General features: G+C 45.1%; 1 protein-coding gene across 2 annotated transcripts in view; it reads left to right on the top strand.

Annotated features, from left to right (window-relative positions):
* Window positions 1–14,137, top strand: part of LOC145342340 (mastermind-like protein 2) — a 136,888-nt gene that overhangs the window by 19,153 nt on the left and 103,598 nt on the right. The window contains exon 1 of one of the 2 annotated variants that reach the window (XM_080187847.1): window positions 2,106–2,186. The exons of the other annotated variant lie outside the window; for it this stretch is intronic. The gene's annotated coding sequence lies outside the window, so the exon portion shown is untranslated. Of the gene's footprint in view, window positions 1–2,105; window positions 2,187–14,137 lie in introns of those variants that run through there. 2 annotated transcript variants of the gene reach the window in all.

The following is a 14,137-nucleotide window of genomic DNA, read 5'->3' as shown; positions in this document are numbered from 1 at the left end:
TTGTGCTCTGCCCCATCTCGGCTGCACTTGCTGACTGCTCCAAATCTTGTTAGCTTGAAGAAGAACAAAAATTGAAGCTTACCACAACAAAAATTCTCCAGCGTCTCCTGTTACGTCTACTCTATTTTATCAAATTAGGTTACTTCCTGTGGTTGCAATGACATCTATTTGTTTACAATGCTCATGTCACAAGACAGATTGAAAAATCCCCAGCAATGTTACTGACTAAATTTAAGAAATATGCTCAATCTTATAAAGTGAGGAGTCCAGTTCTCCTCTGGGGGAGGGAATGGACTAAACTTTAGCTCACTTTCCCACTATAATCCCAGATAAAATCCTTTTGGAAAAATTGGACATTGCGCTGAGCTTGCTGAAGGACAGAATGTACAAAATCTGCTTGATGCTTTATTCAGTAATGCTCAGCTCAAATGATTTGATTCACTTCACCTTGTAAAATAAAGCAAAAGTTTATCTGTCACAGCTAAGACTTACATTAACACTGCAATGAAGTTAATGTGAAATTTCCCTAGCCGCCACACTTTGGTGCCTGTTCGGGTCAATGCATCTAACCAGCACATCCTTCAGACTGTGATAGGAAACCCGAGCACCTGGAGGAAACCCATGCAGACACTGGGAGAATATGCAAACTCCACACAGTGACCCAAGCCAGGAATTGAACTCAGATCCTTGGCACTGTGAGGCAGCAGTGCTAACCACTGTGCTGCCCTTTGCTCTAACTTTCTGATGCTTCATCCAAACTATTGAACAGTTCATGCAAACAAGACTTGGGATTATGAGGAACATACCACAATTGTGACTACTTTTTAAAGCAAAAAAAAAGGTACTGTTATCATGTAATCAAGAGAATTATTATTGTACGTGGCAGTCCTGTTAATGTTTTATGTCTGGATGTCAGTGTTTGAATGTCCCCCAGTGAATAAAACCCTTCCGAAATACTGCCGTTTCGGAATGAAGCTTGGGCAGCAGATTCATATTAGCATTGCCATTTCTGAAGCCTTATCACATTCTAGATTGAAGGTCATGGTAATTTACTCCAGCAAAAATGCAACTGTTGTAATACCAAGATAACCTGGAAAATTCAGTCATAGTACTGAGGCTTTCTTGGGTGGAAGAGAGCTAGTACTGTGTAAATAGTTAAATAGCTTTGACATTTATGTACACACTGTATATAGAAAAAACTTAGTATCTGATTTGTCTCTGCCTCTCTCCTTTACCAATACTTCTTTCTGAGTAGCCCAGAGAATGTTCCCCTCCTGTTAAGCTGCAAAGATGCATTCCAACTGGCATTTGTTTCTGTTGGATTGTAGGAGACTGGTGTTCAGACAGCAATTCTGTTTTCACTGTTAAATCTGGCTTTGTTTTGTTCCTGCTGCAGTAATGTGGACTTGTACTTAGAAAAAAATACCACTGTTGGCTTTGAAGAATCTTACAATGTCAGTAAGAAAGATACTTTCAATGTTCTCCATTTACCTTCCATCATCACAATGTAAAAATTAAGGCTCATTGCATCACAATCTGTTTCGGCTTGCATTTTCCCAGACCCTCAAAACTCTGGTATCCCTTTTCACTTTCAGTACCAATGTGGTAATCTGGCACAGTGGTCTATACATGGTGGAATCCATCCCACTTATATACAGAACATACAAAGTTATTGGTAAGGAGAAAACCAGGAGGTCTCTGGCCTCACAGCACCAGGGACCTGGATTCAATTCCAATCTGTGTGAAGTTTGCACATCCCCCCCGTGTCTGCACGGGTTTCCTCCGAGTGCCCAGATTTCCTTGCACAGTCCAAAGGGTTAGCTTGATTGGCCACAGTAAATTGCCCCTTAGTGTCAGGGCACTAGCAGAGTAAATACATGGGGTTATGGGGATAGGGTCTGGGTGGGATTCTGGTCAGGTGCAGGTTTGAGGGGCCGAATGGCCGCCTTCTGCACAGTAGTGATTCTATTTTATAATTCCGTCCAGCTAGTTCGACGTCAAGATGGGTGGAGTTTCATGACTAAACTCTTCCTACTTACCTCACACTCCACCCCATAGTTTAAGTAATCCCCTAGGAAAGAAGAAAGTTGAAGGTCCTAAGACACCTACTTTCGAAATCAATGGAGTGAAGGTCAGGCTACAAAGAGGAAGGAGTGGGAATTTCCTCCCAGATTCACAGCTAACTGGTGAAGGTTTAAACTTACCCTGTTTTTCCCCCTCAGTCCTTCCTTCTCTATTGTTAATGCTTTCATAATGCCCAGCCTGGTGTCATCCAGTCACCATTGGATGTTTTAGCCCGTTTGCATTATGAACTTTGGCACATTATCTGTGTCTTGCGGATGTTAAAGGAGGAAAGTGTTCCTAGTAGGTTTCTCATTGAAGCCTTCCTGCTAACCCCGTTAGCCCAAATGAATGGTCTGGCACCTGCGGTTTAAAATGATTAAGCGTTAATGGAGTTCATTCAATACACAACACACACACAAAAAAATCACTAGCTGATTAACGAACGTGCTCCTGGCATTAATGACTGCTGGTTCAGAGGCCGTTGTTTGACCAGCCTCACTCGTAAAGGTGGAAAATTGGTTCTTTTAAACATTGCTGTTGGTCAATGATTTAATTGGACAGACCGAAGTTCACACAAAACTGCGACAAGCACCAGTTTATCCGGAGACTGGAGGGGGTTAAAAGAACTGAAGTGGCAACAACGTTGTTTACCTTCTCCCAGTAAGAAATGATGTAACCGATGTGTAGAACTCCAACTGAATGGATGACATGCAGCCAAGTCCTGCTTTTGTTAAAGATGTCTGGGCATATTAAAGCATGCTTTGGCTACTGCTAGACATTCCATCCACCTTTAATATCAAAACATATTTTGATGTTTCTGACATTGGGAAAGTTCAGACCAGACGTCTAGTTTTTTTGTGCCACTAACACACTCAACCTGGGTCTTTGTAGCTGAAGACTGGAGATGAAAACTGGGCTCTACGTGGAAAGAGAAAGTTTATTTATTAATGTCACAAGTAGGCTTACGCTAATTCTGCAGTGACGTTTGTGCATAGACCCAGTTTTGCTTTCCTTGGTTGGAACAGGGCGTAGGATCATAGAATTCCTACAGTGCAGAAAGCGGCCACTCAGCCCATCGAGTCTACACCAACCACAATCCTACCCAGGCCCTACTCCTCTAACCCCACATATTTACCCTGCAACTCCCCCTGACACCAAGGGGCAATTAATTTAGCATGGTCAATCCACCTAACCTGCACATCTTTGAGTGTGGGAGGAAACTGGAGCCCCCGGAGGAAACCCACGCAGACACGGGGAGAATGTGCACAGACAGTAACCCAAGCCGGGAAATCGAACCCGGGACCCTGGCGCTGTGAGACAGCAGTGCTAACCACTGTGCCGCCCCTACAGAATCACTACAGTGTAGAAGTTTAACCTTCTAGGAGACTGAATGTCTTTTGAAACTTGTGTGTTCGTTGTCTGCTTAAAAAAGGTTTTGTAGTGAATTTAGTCTCAGTCTTTACTCCCGGACTCGGCTGCTAAGAGCGACAGATCCTTTGTGAACTGTAAGAATCCGCATCCCAGGGAAAGAAAATTTACAATCCAACGCTGGGTTAATGTGTAAATAGGATGCATCAAACTGGTAGAAAGCATTTCTTAACTGCAGATGCTGCCAACAATTTTCATCATCCAGATTACTTGATGCTTTTCAGAATGCCAGTTTCATAACCAGATTCACCAGTATGGAATCAGATCCTGAATTGGAAAGGTTCTGCCCCTGAGTTCGCAGCTCCTGTCCTGATTTACTTAGGGAGAGTTCTTGTACTTATTTCGACAAGAGTTGGCTGTGATTCACTGTTGCTTCTTCAAACACCACTCTGACTATTGGTGGGAGGAGATGATGTCATGCCAACATGTTGCACATTATGTATGTGTTTCTAATTGCCTTTAGCTTTTGCTGAAATCAGTCTCTCTGAGGGAAAAGACGGCAACAAACATAGGCACAAAAAACTTCCAAAACCCAGTGAGGTCATTTGTTAGCGACATCGAAAACAAAGAACTTGCATTTAAATAAGTTTATTTATTATTTAGTGTGACAAGTAGCTCACACTAACACTGCAATGAAGTTACTGTGAAAATCCCCTAGTCGCCACCCCTATGCGGAGGTGGGGGGAGTTCCTGGGGAGGTTCAGGAGTGTGGTGTGTGTCCCATCCGTGGCTCGATCTGGGTGCTTAAAATAGTTACGCTGAAGTCAGGAGTGTTTTTTTATTTCTTTTAACTCTTTCAGAGTAACTCTTGAGAGTAACACTGGCAGAACCATCCAAAGTTAGCAATTTAAATGGCTCGATCGGACGTTACCGTTTCTGGACACTTGTCAGGTTAAATTCCTCTCTGCAAACTTCCAAAAGGGATTCCAGGATATCTCTGGGATACCCCTCAAGTCCAGCACTGGGGCACCAGGAAGTTACAAGCCAATCATGTCTTGTATTAATGACATTGGTTGAAGGTTAAACATTGGTCTGAACAACTGATAACGTGTCTGCTCCTCTTCAGAATCCGGACGTGGGATCGTTAATGTGGATCTGAGGGGGCAGAAGGAGTTTAATGTCTCATCTGAACCTTGGAGAAATCCTGCAAGGGAACTCGTTTTCTTGTTATGACATCTGGTGATTTGTTTGCCACTCCCTTTTAATCTGATAATTGAACATAGAAAGTAGTGGCGGTGGACTAAAAATGGAAGACAGGGGAAGAACAAGATCTAGGTTTACATTAGCAATAAGAGTGAAGGCCATTTGGCCCCTCGAGTCCCCTTCACTATTTAATCAGACCACTGCTGATCTGTATCTTGACTTCATTTTCTCACTTTGATTCTGTAGCCCTTAATACCATTGCCTAACAAATGCCTGTCAATCTCAGCATCGACATTTTCAAGTGCCTTGACTGTTTGGGGGGAAGAGCAGTGTAGATTTTTCATTTGCCACTTCCAGTCCCTTTTAGCAGTTTAATTTTATAGGTGTGAATTGGATGGGTTTTTTTTTGGTGGTTGATTCACGAGTGACAAAAGGCACATGAGATCTGAATTAAGATGGTCAGGAATGTCTGTTTGGATTGTCTGCTGAGATGATTGGCTCAAAGTGTTCAATTCTTCCTTGTGTTCAGTTCTCCACTTTCCTATATGTGATAGCCAGGAAGTAACTCCATTGTCATTTGTTCAGTAAACCAGTGGATATCAACATCTCTTTATCTGTTTGACAAATCAGATAGTTGTCTCCTGCTATTCACTGTTGCACCTTGAATTTCTTACGGTAAGTTGATGAGCGTGTTGTGCATGGTCTGTATGTGTGTGTGTGTATTGTGCACTGTGTATATGTATATGTCTGTGTGTTTTTGTATGTGTGTTGTGCACTGTGTGTGTATGTTGTGCATGGTATATGTTTGTGTGTATTGTGCACTGTATATATGTGTGTGTTGTCTACTGTGTGTGCTGTGCACTATGTGTGTGTTGTGTACTGTGTATATGTGTGCGTGTATATGTGTGTGTTGTGTGCATGTATATATGTGTGTGTTGTGCACTGTGTATATGTGTGTGTTGTGTACTGTGTGTGTGTTGTGCACTGTGTATATGTGTGCGCGTATATGTGTGTGTTGTGTGCATGTATATATGTGTGTGTTGTGCACTGTGTGTTGTGCACTGTGTATATGTGTGTGTTGTGTACTGTGTGTGTGTTGTGCACTGTGTATATGTGTGTGCGTATATGTGTGTGTTGTGTACTGTGTGTTTGTCATTACAAACGTTCAAATTTGAGTCTTATTTATGCTGTCTTCTAAAGCTGCAGATGTTGAATGACAAGGAGATTTTCAAATAGGGCAGTGATTAATAACAAGACAATTTGAGACAGGCGCATGCACTGATGACTCATACTGCTGCTTTCATTTACTAGAAGTTAAACTGTGTATTTTTTTTACCAGCTCCTCCTGTGTTTGAAAACTTTTGCTTTCAACCATGAGGCGAGAACAGATTGTAAAATCTTTGAGTGTTTTTTTTTATTGTTGTCTGCGGGTGGCTGCCTGGGCTCGGTGAGTGGCAACCCTGCCTCTTGAGTTGGAAAGTTGTGGGTTTGAGTCTTACCCTGGAGTTGTGAGCGTCTCTAGTGCAGCGCCGAGGGAGTGCTGTACTGTCTTTCCCCTTCTGCTCCCTGAGCTGGGCATTGAAATAACACCATCTGATCTTTTTAATAAGAGCTGGGGGGGTGAGGGGGGTGGGAGGTTTCTCCCTGGCCAATATTTATTATCAGCAACTTCTATTGCTATGAAATATCTCGAGCTGCTTCATAGGAGCAGTATGAAACGAAAATATGAGAGCAAGCCAAGTAAAGGGATATTGGGCCCTATTTTTAAATTTCACGCCGGCAGCTGGCATGGCAATTTGCCAGAATGTTCCTGCCCAAAAGCTACTTTGGATGAGGGGGCAGCGGGTAGGATGGCTATCTGCTTTCCAGTCACAGGTAGCCAATGAGACATCATTAAAGACCTTGGCCAGAACTCTACCACTTTGCCCGCCATGGAATCGGAGTGGGCAAGAGTCCGACAACAGAAATCTCTGTTGACCTCGGGTGGGAGGTTCCAGTCTCACCCCCGAGACTGGAAAATCCCGCCCCTTAACTCAACATTGAGTTCAACATAGACTGTGAACGATATTCCCCCCCCCCCCCACCCCCCCCCCCGCCCCACCACTGGTTTTTGCTTCCTTTTCTTTCCATGTTTTTTTCTTTCCTTTGCTTTCAGACAGCAGTACACTTGCCTTAGGCAGATCTATTCTTTCCTGACCCATCACCGTTTCCTTGGTTCTATAAGAGCAACTGTTCTGTCATTCAACCTATCAAGGCCTTCCTTTCTCCTTATCCCATCAAACTCTTGCTCAGTATTTAATTATTTCCCATTTCTAATGTAACCAAAGTCATTAACCTGAGACATTGGGTCAGTTCTCCGCTTGGGTACAGTTGCAAGCGGGACCAAAAATTTGACAGACCATTTAATAAATGCCTGTGGACCTCAGGCGGGTATCTTCGGAATTGGGCTGGACAGGCATGGAAAATTCAGTCTATTAAGTCTTTCTCTCTCCACAGATGCTGCCTGACCTGCTGAGTATTCCCAGTACCTGCAGCATTCTGCTTTCCCAGTAAGAGCCAATGTGCCAGTCAACGTCAGCTGGAATGTGGTTACCCCTTGCCGAGGCCCAAACAAGGACCAGCAATCCCCTTGGCAACCATTGAGAGATGGCTACCGGCTGCCTCATGGAGGGCTCCGTCTCCATGGTGACAGGCAGCCACGGCCTCTTTTAATTTCAGCTTCTTCAAAGTCTTCATGGGGCATCTCCTTCTTGAGGCACCCTGTCTCTTGCTGCTGATCTCGCTCTGTGCTTCAATAGATGGCGAGTACTCACTCTAGCATTTAGTTAACCAGCTCACCAAAAATCTTATAGTGCACCAGATGCCAATGTAATGTGAGATCAGGACCCAGAAGCTCATCTGACATGAGGGGACCTCCCAATCCCAGAGTTAAAATCCAGCCCATTAGGTCAGATGATCTCAATCTTGATCATAGACAGAAGTTGCTAAGCAATGTCTTAAAGGGGGAAAGAGGGAAGGAGAGGGCTCGGGAGTGTCTTCCATGCTGGGGGCCTAGGCAACCAAGGACACGGTCACCATGATCTCAAACCAACAACCTAGCCCTTGTCTTAATCCTGTTTGTGAGACTGTGCTCTGTGCAAATAGTTTCCTACATGACAACAGGGCCTACACTTTCAACAGTAATTCACTGGCTGTAAGGTGGGGAAAGGTGCCGTACAAATGCATATCCCTCATGGCGGGGAAAGAAGTAGTATGTTGTATGAAAAAAAGGAGTAATAAGTTAGCACTTGTCCCTGTTTCACTCTTGGCTAATAACAAGTAGTTAAATAGCAAGTAGTCGGGTGGCACAGTGGTTAGCACTGTCTGTGTGGAGTCTGCATGTTCTCCCCATATCTCCGTGGGTTTCCTCCGGATGTTCCGGTTTCCTTTCACAGTCTGAAAGATGTGCTGGTTAGGTGCATTGACCAAGCTAAATTCTCCCTCAGTGTATCCGAACAGGCACCGGAGTGTGGCGACTAGGGGATTTTCACAGTAACTTCAGCGCAGTGTCAATGTAAGCCTACTTGTGACTAATAAATAAACTTTAATTTGAAAAGGCCGTTTTGTAAATGTCTGTCAATGCAACATGAATGTTGAACTTATATGAGAGGAACTTTATTTCGTTTGTTAAAAAAAAACAGGAATCACAGCAGGCAAACGCAACTTGTGGGCCGAAGGGCCTGTTTGTGCTGTAGTTTTTCTATGTTCTATTCCTTCTGCTTGGAGTGACTTAGGGTGTGAAACGAATAACAGAGTTGGGTGTAGCTGGAAAAGATTCTGCAATTGTGCAGTGGGTGGGAGTGGTGAGGTAATTACAAAAAAACCAGTAAAGTGGAGAGGAAGCAGCTATCAAGACAAGCGTGGCATCTTCCTTCCTGTTCCCAGAAGCTGGAGACTTTGGCCTGTGTCATTTCAGCTAACTGCAGCCTTTGTTTTGTCTCACAAAGGGCAGCGAGTGAGGCTTTCTGTAGGCTGTGATTTCTTTTTACAGTAAAACGGTTGAGGTTTTTTAATTCTTTTTTTTTGAACTTTGAGTGAAAAATGACAGGTATCTGCCAGGCAGCAGAGGCGATGGCTTTCCAGCAAATGTTTGTGAGAAGCAGAGGGGGGAAAAAAAACCTTTATTCATTAAAGAGACTGGATTTCATTTCTTAGCCTCTGTGGGATTAAGCGCTAAACTGATTGAAGCTGAAATGAAGTGTGCGGAATCTCCCCGCTACCCTATTGTCACCGGACTGTGCGATCTCGTCTCAAGGACCTTGTCATTTCTGTTTTCTTCTAATGAAACCCACAAAATTCAGATGGGGATTTCACCAGTTTCTTTTCTTCCCTTTCCATCACACACAAGAATCAAATCTTTTCCTTCCAGTTCAGCTACAAACACACAGCGAGCTGCTGCTTCTGGTGGTCTTGAGGTTGAACTTGTTGGTGGGCAAACTGGTCGTCTACTCAGCATTTTATAGCACACCCCCGCCATTGACAGGAGCCAGAGGTTCACAGGGTAGCTGAAGAGTTTGTGTTACCATGACAACATTGAGCGCCCATCAGAAGTTATGAAGATTACTTGCAGGGTTTTCTTTTGTATTTTGCGTTGTGAACAAGAGTGTTATTATAAAACGGGGAGTTCTCTGATTGGCAAAATTCCTGGAAGAACTTGTTTTGTGAATATTGTGGTTGCTAAGACGCTGGAGTAAGTTTATTCCGTGACAGACATCCCACGGTTTTCTCCAGTTTTAGGCATGTCTTTGATTAAACATAGAAACTAGAACCAAGAGTAGGCCACTCGGTCCTTCAAACCTGCTCCATCATTCGTTATGATCATGGCCGACCATCAAATTCAATATCCTGATCCCCATCTTCTCCCCCCCGCGCCTATATCCCTTTAGCCCCTAGAGCTATATCCAATTTCTTCTTGAAATCACACAACATTTTGGCCTCAACTACTTACTGTGATAGTGAATTTCACTCAATCACCATCCTCTAGGTGAAGAAATTGTTTCTCGCCTCAGTTCTGAAAGGTTTACCCCTTATTCTCAAACTGTGACCCATAGTTCTGGACTCCCGCACCATCGGGAACATTCTTTCTGAATCTATCCAGTCTAACTCTATCAGAACTTTATAAGTTTCTGTGAGATTCCCTCTCACTCCTCTAAACTCCAATGAATATAATCCTAACTGACTAGTCTCTCCTCATATGACACACCTGCCACCCCAGGAATCAGCCCGGTAAATCTTCTCTGTATTCCCTCTAACATCCTTCTTCAGATAAGGGCCAGTGGTTTATTCATATCCATGTAGAAGACTTGGGGTTTTCACTCCCACTGGACCCCTTTATCCAAAATTGGTTTGAAATTTATTAGCCATCCAGTCAGCGGGAGAGATTTACAGGGTTTAATACCAAGTCAAGTCGCTTGCCCTAAGACTGACATCTCTATGTCAAATGTCCACGTTTGATAAAAGTTTAAAAAAACATTTTTAAAAATAAACTTTAATGTCTTTTGCCTCAATATTGGAGGCTGAGTTACAGCCCTCTAGGCCCTAAGCTCCGGAATTCCTTCTCCAATCCTCTACACCTTTTGCTCCTGCTTTAAGCTTCAGGGGAGGTGGTGTCTTCCAAGTAGGGTCACTGGCCTAGTAATCCCGAGGTCCAGCTTAATCCCCTGAGGAATGGATTTAAATCCTACCATGGAACTGGTGGAATTTAAATGCAATGAATAAATCTGGAATATAATCATCTATTTGTGTTGTAAAAAAACCCATCTGGTTCACTAACATCCTTTGGGGAAGCCTACATGTGACTCCAGATCCATGGCACCTTTAACTGCTTCTCTGATGTGGCCCAGCAAGTCACCCTACTCTTGGACAACTAGGGACGGGCAGCAAATGTTGGTCCTGTCAGCGATGCCCACATCCCATGAGAAAAATATTTTAAAAGCCACTATTTAAACTGTACTGTGTCCAGTTTTGGTCTCCTTACTTGAGAAAGGATATACTGGCACTGAAGGGACTGCAGAGGAGATTCACTAGGCTGATTCCAGAGTTCAGAGGGTTGGCTTATGAGGAGAAACTGAGTAGACTGGGGGCTATATTCATTGGAATTCAGAAGCATGAAAGGAGATTTGGAAGAAACAGATAAGATTATGAAGGGAATAGATAAGATAGAAGCAGGGAAGTTGTTTCCACTGGCAAGTGAAAGTAGAACTAGGGGGCATGGCCTCAAAATAATGGGGAACAGATTTAGGACTGAGCTGAGGAGGAACTTCTTCACCCAAAGGGTTGTGAATCTATGGAATTCCCTGCCCAGTGAAGCAGGTGAGGCTACCTCATCAAGGCAAGGATAGATAAATTTTTGAACAGTAAAGGAATTAAGGGTTATGGTGAGCGGGCGGGTAAGTGGAGCTGAGTCCACGAAAAGATCAGGTATGATCTTATTGAATGGCAGAGCAGGCTCAAGGGGCCAGATGGCCACCTCCCCATCCTAGTTCTTACTAATCCTATCTCCTTTACCAAGCATTTGATAACCAGTCTTAATATCTCCTTGTTTAGCTTGGTGTCAGTTTATGTCCAATTTGTAGCATCTTGGGACAGTTTGCTCTTTAAAGGCACTATATAAATGCAAGTTGTTTTCACCTACATTATGATGGCTAAGAATTTGGAAAATGCCTCTTGCGTTTTAACTAAACAGTACAATATTGTGGATTGCCTGACAGACACTTGCCAACAAATAATAACCAAGAATGTTGGAAATACTCAGCTGCTTGTCTGACTATTTCCAGCATTTTTTGTTTTTTTTTTATATTTCAGATTTCCAACATCTGCAGTGTCTGCTTTTTTGGATTTAATACCTTCCAGCTCAGTAACAGGGTGATGTAAAGTGCTCGGGGATGATTCTCCCAAAGACATTCTAAATGTTGAATATGTGTAAAAACTGGAGTAAATCCCGCTGGGTTTTTTTTCCAGTGGGGGAGTTTCACTCTGTGCACTGCTGAATGCACTGGAGTAAATCAGTCCAAAAATCTGTGGGCGGGGTCCTTTTCCAATGGGAGGCTGGCGGCAAAGTGCTGAGTGGGCCATTGCGCATGTGCCGATATGTCAGCACCAAGATCAGCGCGTGCGCAGTAGCCCCACATTGTGAGCCTCCCAATTGCTGGCCAGCTCGATCACCAGCCATGCGACCCCCCCGCAACAGTCTGAAAGTTGGGCCCCCCCCAAACATGCCCAGGCCAGCCTCGACTGCACACCCACCACCCCCCCCCGCAGCCCCAATCTCCCAATCGGCTCCCCCACCCCGCACCGGCAATCCCACCACCCTCCCTGCAGTCCCGACCACCCCCAGTCAACCTTGATCTCTGTCCTCCTTCCCTCTGTCACTCAGTCTGAATGCAGAGTGGCAGAGGCACCCCCCCCACCTTGGTACTGCCCTATGCCTGATGGGCAGTGCCAAGGTGTCCCTTGAGCAGTGCTGGGGGCCTAGGCTGACACTGGCAAGCTGGCAATGCCCAGGAGGCACCCCCCCCGCTGCCGGTGCCCTGCCCTTAAGGAGGCCTCCCCCCACCTTTTACTCCAGTGGGATCAGGCTGCCAGCTCCCCACAAATGGGGAGTGATAGTAAACCCCGCTGGAGTGAACCACTCCTGGCAGGGGTGGGGGGCTGGGGGGAGGGGGAGGCTTGCAGGCCCGGAGACCTCAGCCCCACTGATTACGTTTAAAAGATTTGGAGATACACATTTGAATAATTTATTCAGCCCTGCGCCGAAATCCAGCTGCCGGGGACATGCGGAGGCCCAGGTGCACAGTGGGGAACCCATGAAGTGGCTTCTGCTCGAATCTGGAGCTGGGAGAATTAACACCACCCCCACCCCCCACCGTCCTTCAACTAAAGAGGAATGATGCACACAAAAATAACTTGCAAAATCTAACTTCCTAGGCTCAGGAGTGGCATCTGTCAACAACCACTTGTATTTATGTAGCATCTCTAACATAAAATATTTTGAGGAGCTTTTCTGAAAAGTTGGCCGGAATTCTCCAGCCGTTCACGTCCCACCGTCACTGCCAGCAAGGGTGGAGAATTTGACGCTCAGCCAAATCTCCGTTCACTACAGCAGGACCAGAAGGTCCTGTTGGCGTGAAGGGTCGGAGAGACACGCCCATGATAAAAACAAAATGTCCCACTGAGGCAAAAAAGGGGAGGGCTGGAATTCTCCGAACGTTCACGCCAGCCGGATTTTCCAGTCCCGTTGGCAGCATGCCCCCGCCCGCGGATCTCCTGCCAGCATGGGGTGAAATCAATGGGTATTCCCAGTGACAGTGGCCAGACCGGAGAATCCCGCTGCTGGCAAACAACGCGCCACCCCCCCCCCCCCCCCCCCGCCCCCCGCTGCGGGAAACTCCCGACTGGGAGGCCGGACAATCTCGTCCGAGACATCAGATACGATGACCGAAAAGCTTGGTTAACCTTTGGAGAGCGTCTGTTAGGAGGGAGGGGAGTCGGAAAGATTTTTGGGAGGAAATTCCAGGACTTGGCGTCAAGTCAGCTGAAGGCCTGGCCACCAATCATGGAGCGATTAAAATGGGGGATGCCCGAGTTCAGAGTTGGAGGAGCGCAGACGGATTGAGGGTTGGCGGAGATTACAGAGAGAGGATTTTGTTCGCGTTGGATTTTTCAAAAATAATTAAAGATATGAAACTGAACCAAATGACGAGACTTGAGCTTTCATCTTCATTTTGAGTCTGTTTTGGACAGTGTACAGTCTCGTACTTTAGAATGTTTCACTTCTTCAAACACTTGAAACATTTGAGCTTGAGGCCAGTGGATATAAATCTGGGGCAAAGTCTCCTGGTGGAACTGTGTGAGGGTAACTACATTTAAAACTATGGTCAGGATAAATAACTAATGTGAAATTCCAAAGCCAAGTGACGTGTTCAGTGTTGTTTATTTACGAATGGAATCTTCTGTCAGACATGTGAGTATTCCGGCTGTAATATTTCCTTTCCCCCTAGCACCAGAAGGTGCCGATACTTCTCCTTTCTGCAGAGAACATTCTGGGAAGAACTGAATCCTTGGGGTGAACTTGTGCTTTGCGATGATACCATAAACCCTGCAGCTGCAACCGTTGAAACTTTCCAGAAAGTTCTGGAATCATAAAACGAAACTATGTGCCTTGCTGTGTGAGCTAACATTTCACGGAAATGTCTCTTTGTGGCACAGTTAATGTGCGGCTGTGAGAGTGGCTGATATTACTTGCAGTGCTCTGGAGAAGACGGGGTGGGGGGCTGGTACTGTCCTAGGAAGAATTGCATTAGTGTAGCACCTGTTACGGCCTTGGGATTGCCCAAGCACAAAGATGCTTCACAGCCAATGACAGAACTTTTTGAAGTGTTGCTGTAATAACCTTTAACGAGGCTAGAATAGCCTTAACAAGTATGAGCTCCCTGATTGAACTGCTCGGTGCGGAGGGGAGGGT

Source organism: Carcharhinus amblyrhynchos, chromosome 4 (assembly GCF_965287045.1).
Source record: "Carcharhinus amblyrhynchos chromosome 4, sCarAmb.v2.hapA, whole genome shotgun sequence".
NCBI lineage: Eukaryota > Metazoa > Chordata > Chondrichthyes > Carcharhiniformes > Carcharhinidae > Carcharhinus > Carcharhinus amblyrhynchos.
This window is presented reverse-complemented; position numbering and strand designations above follow the sequence as displayed.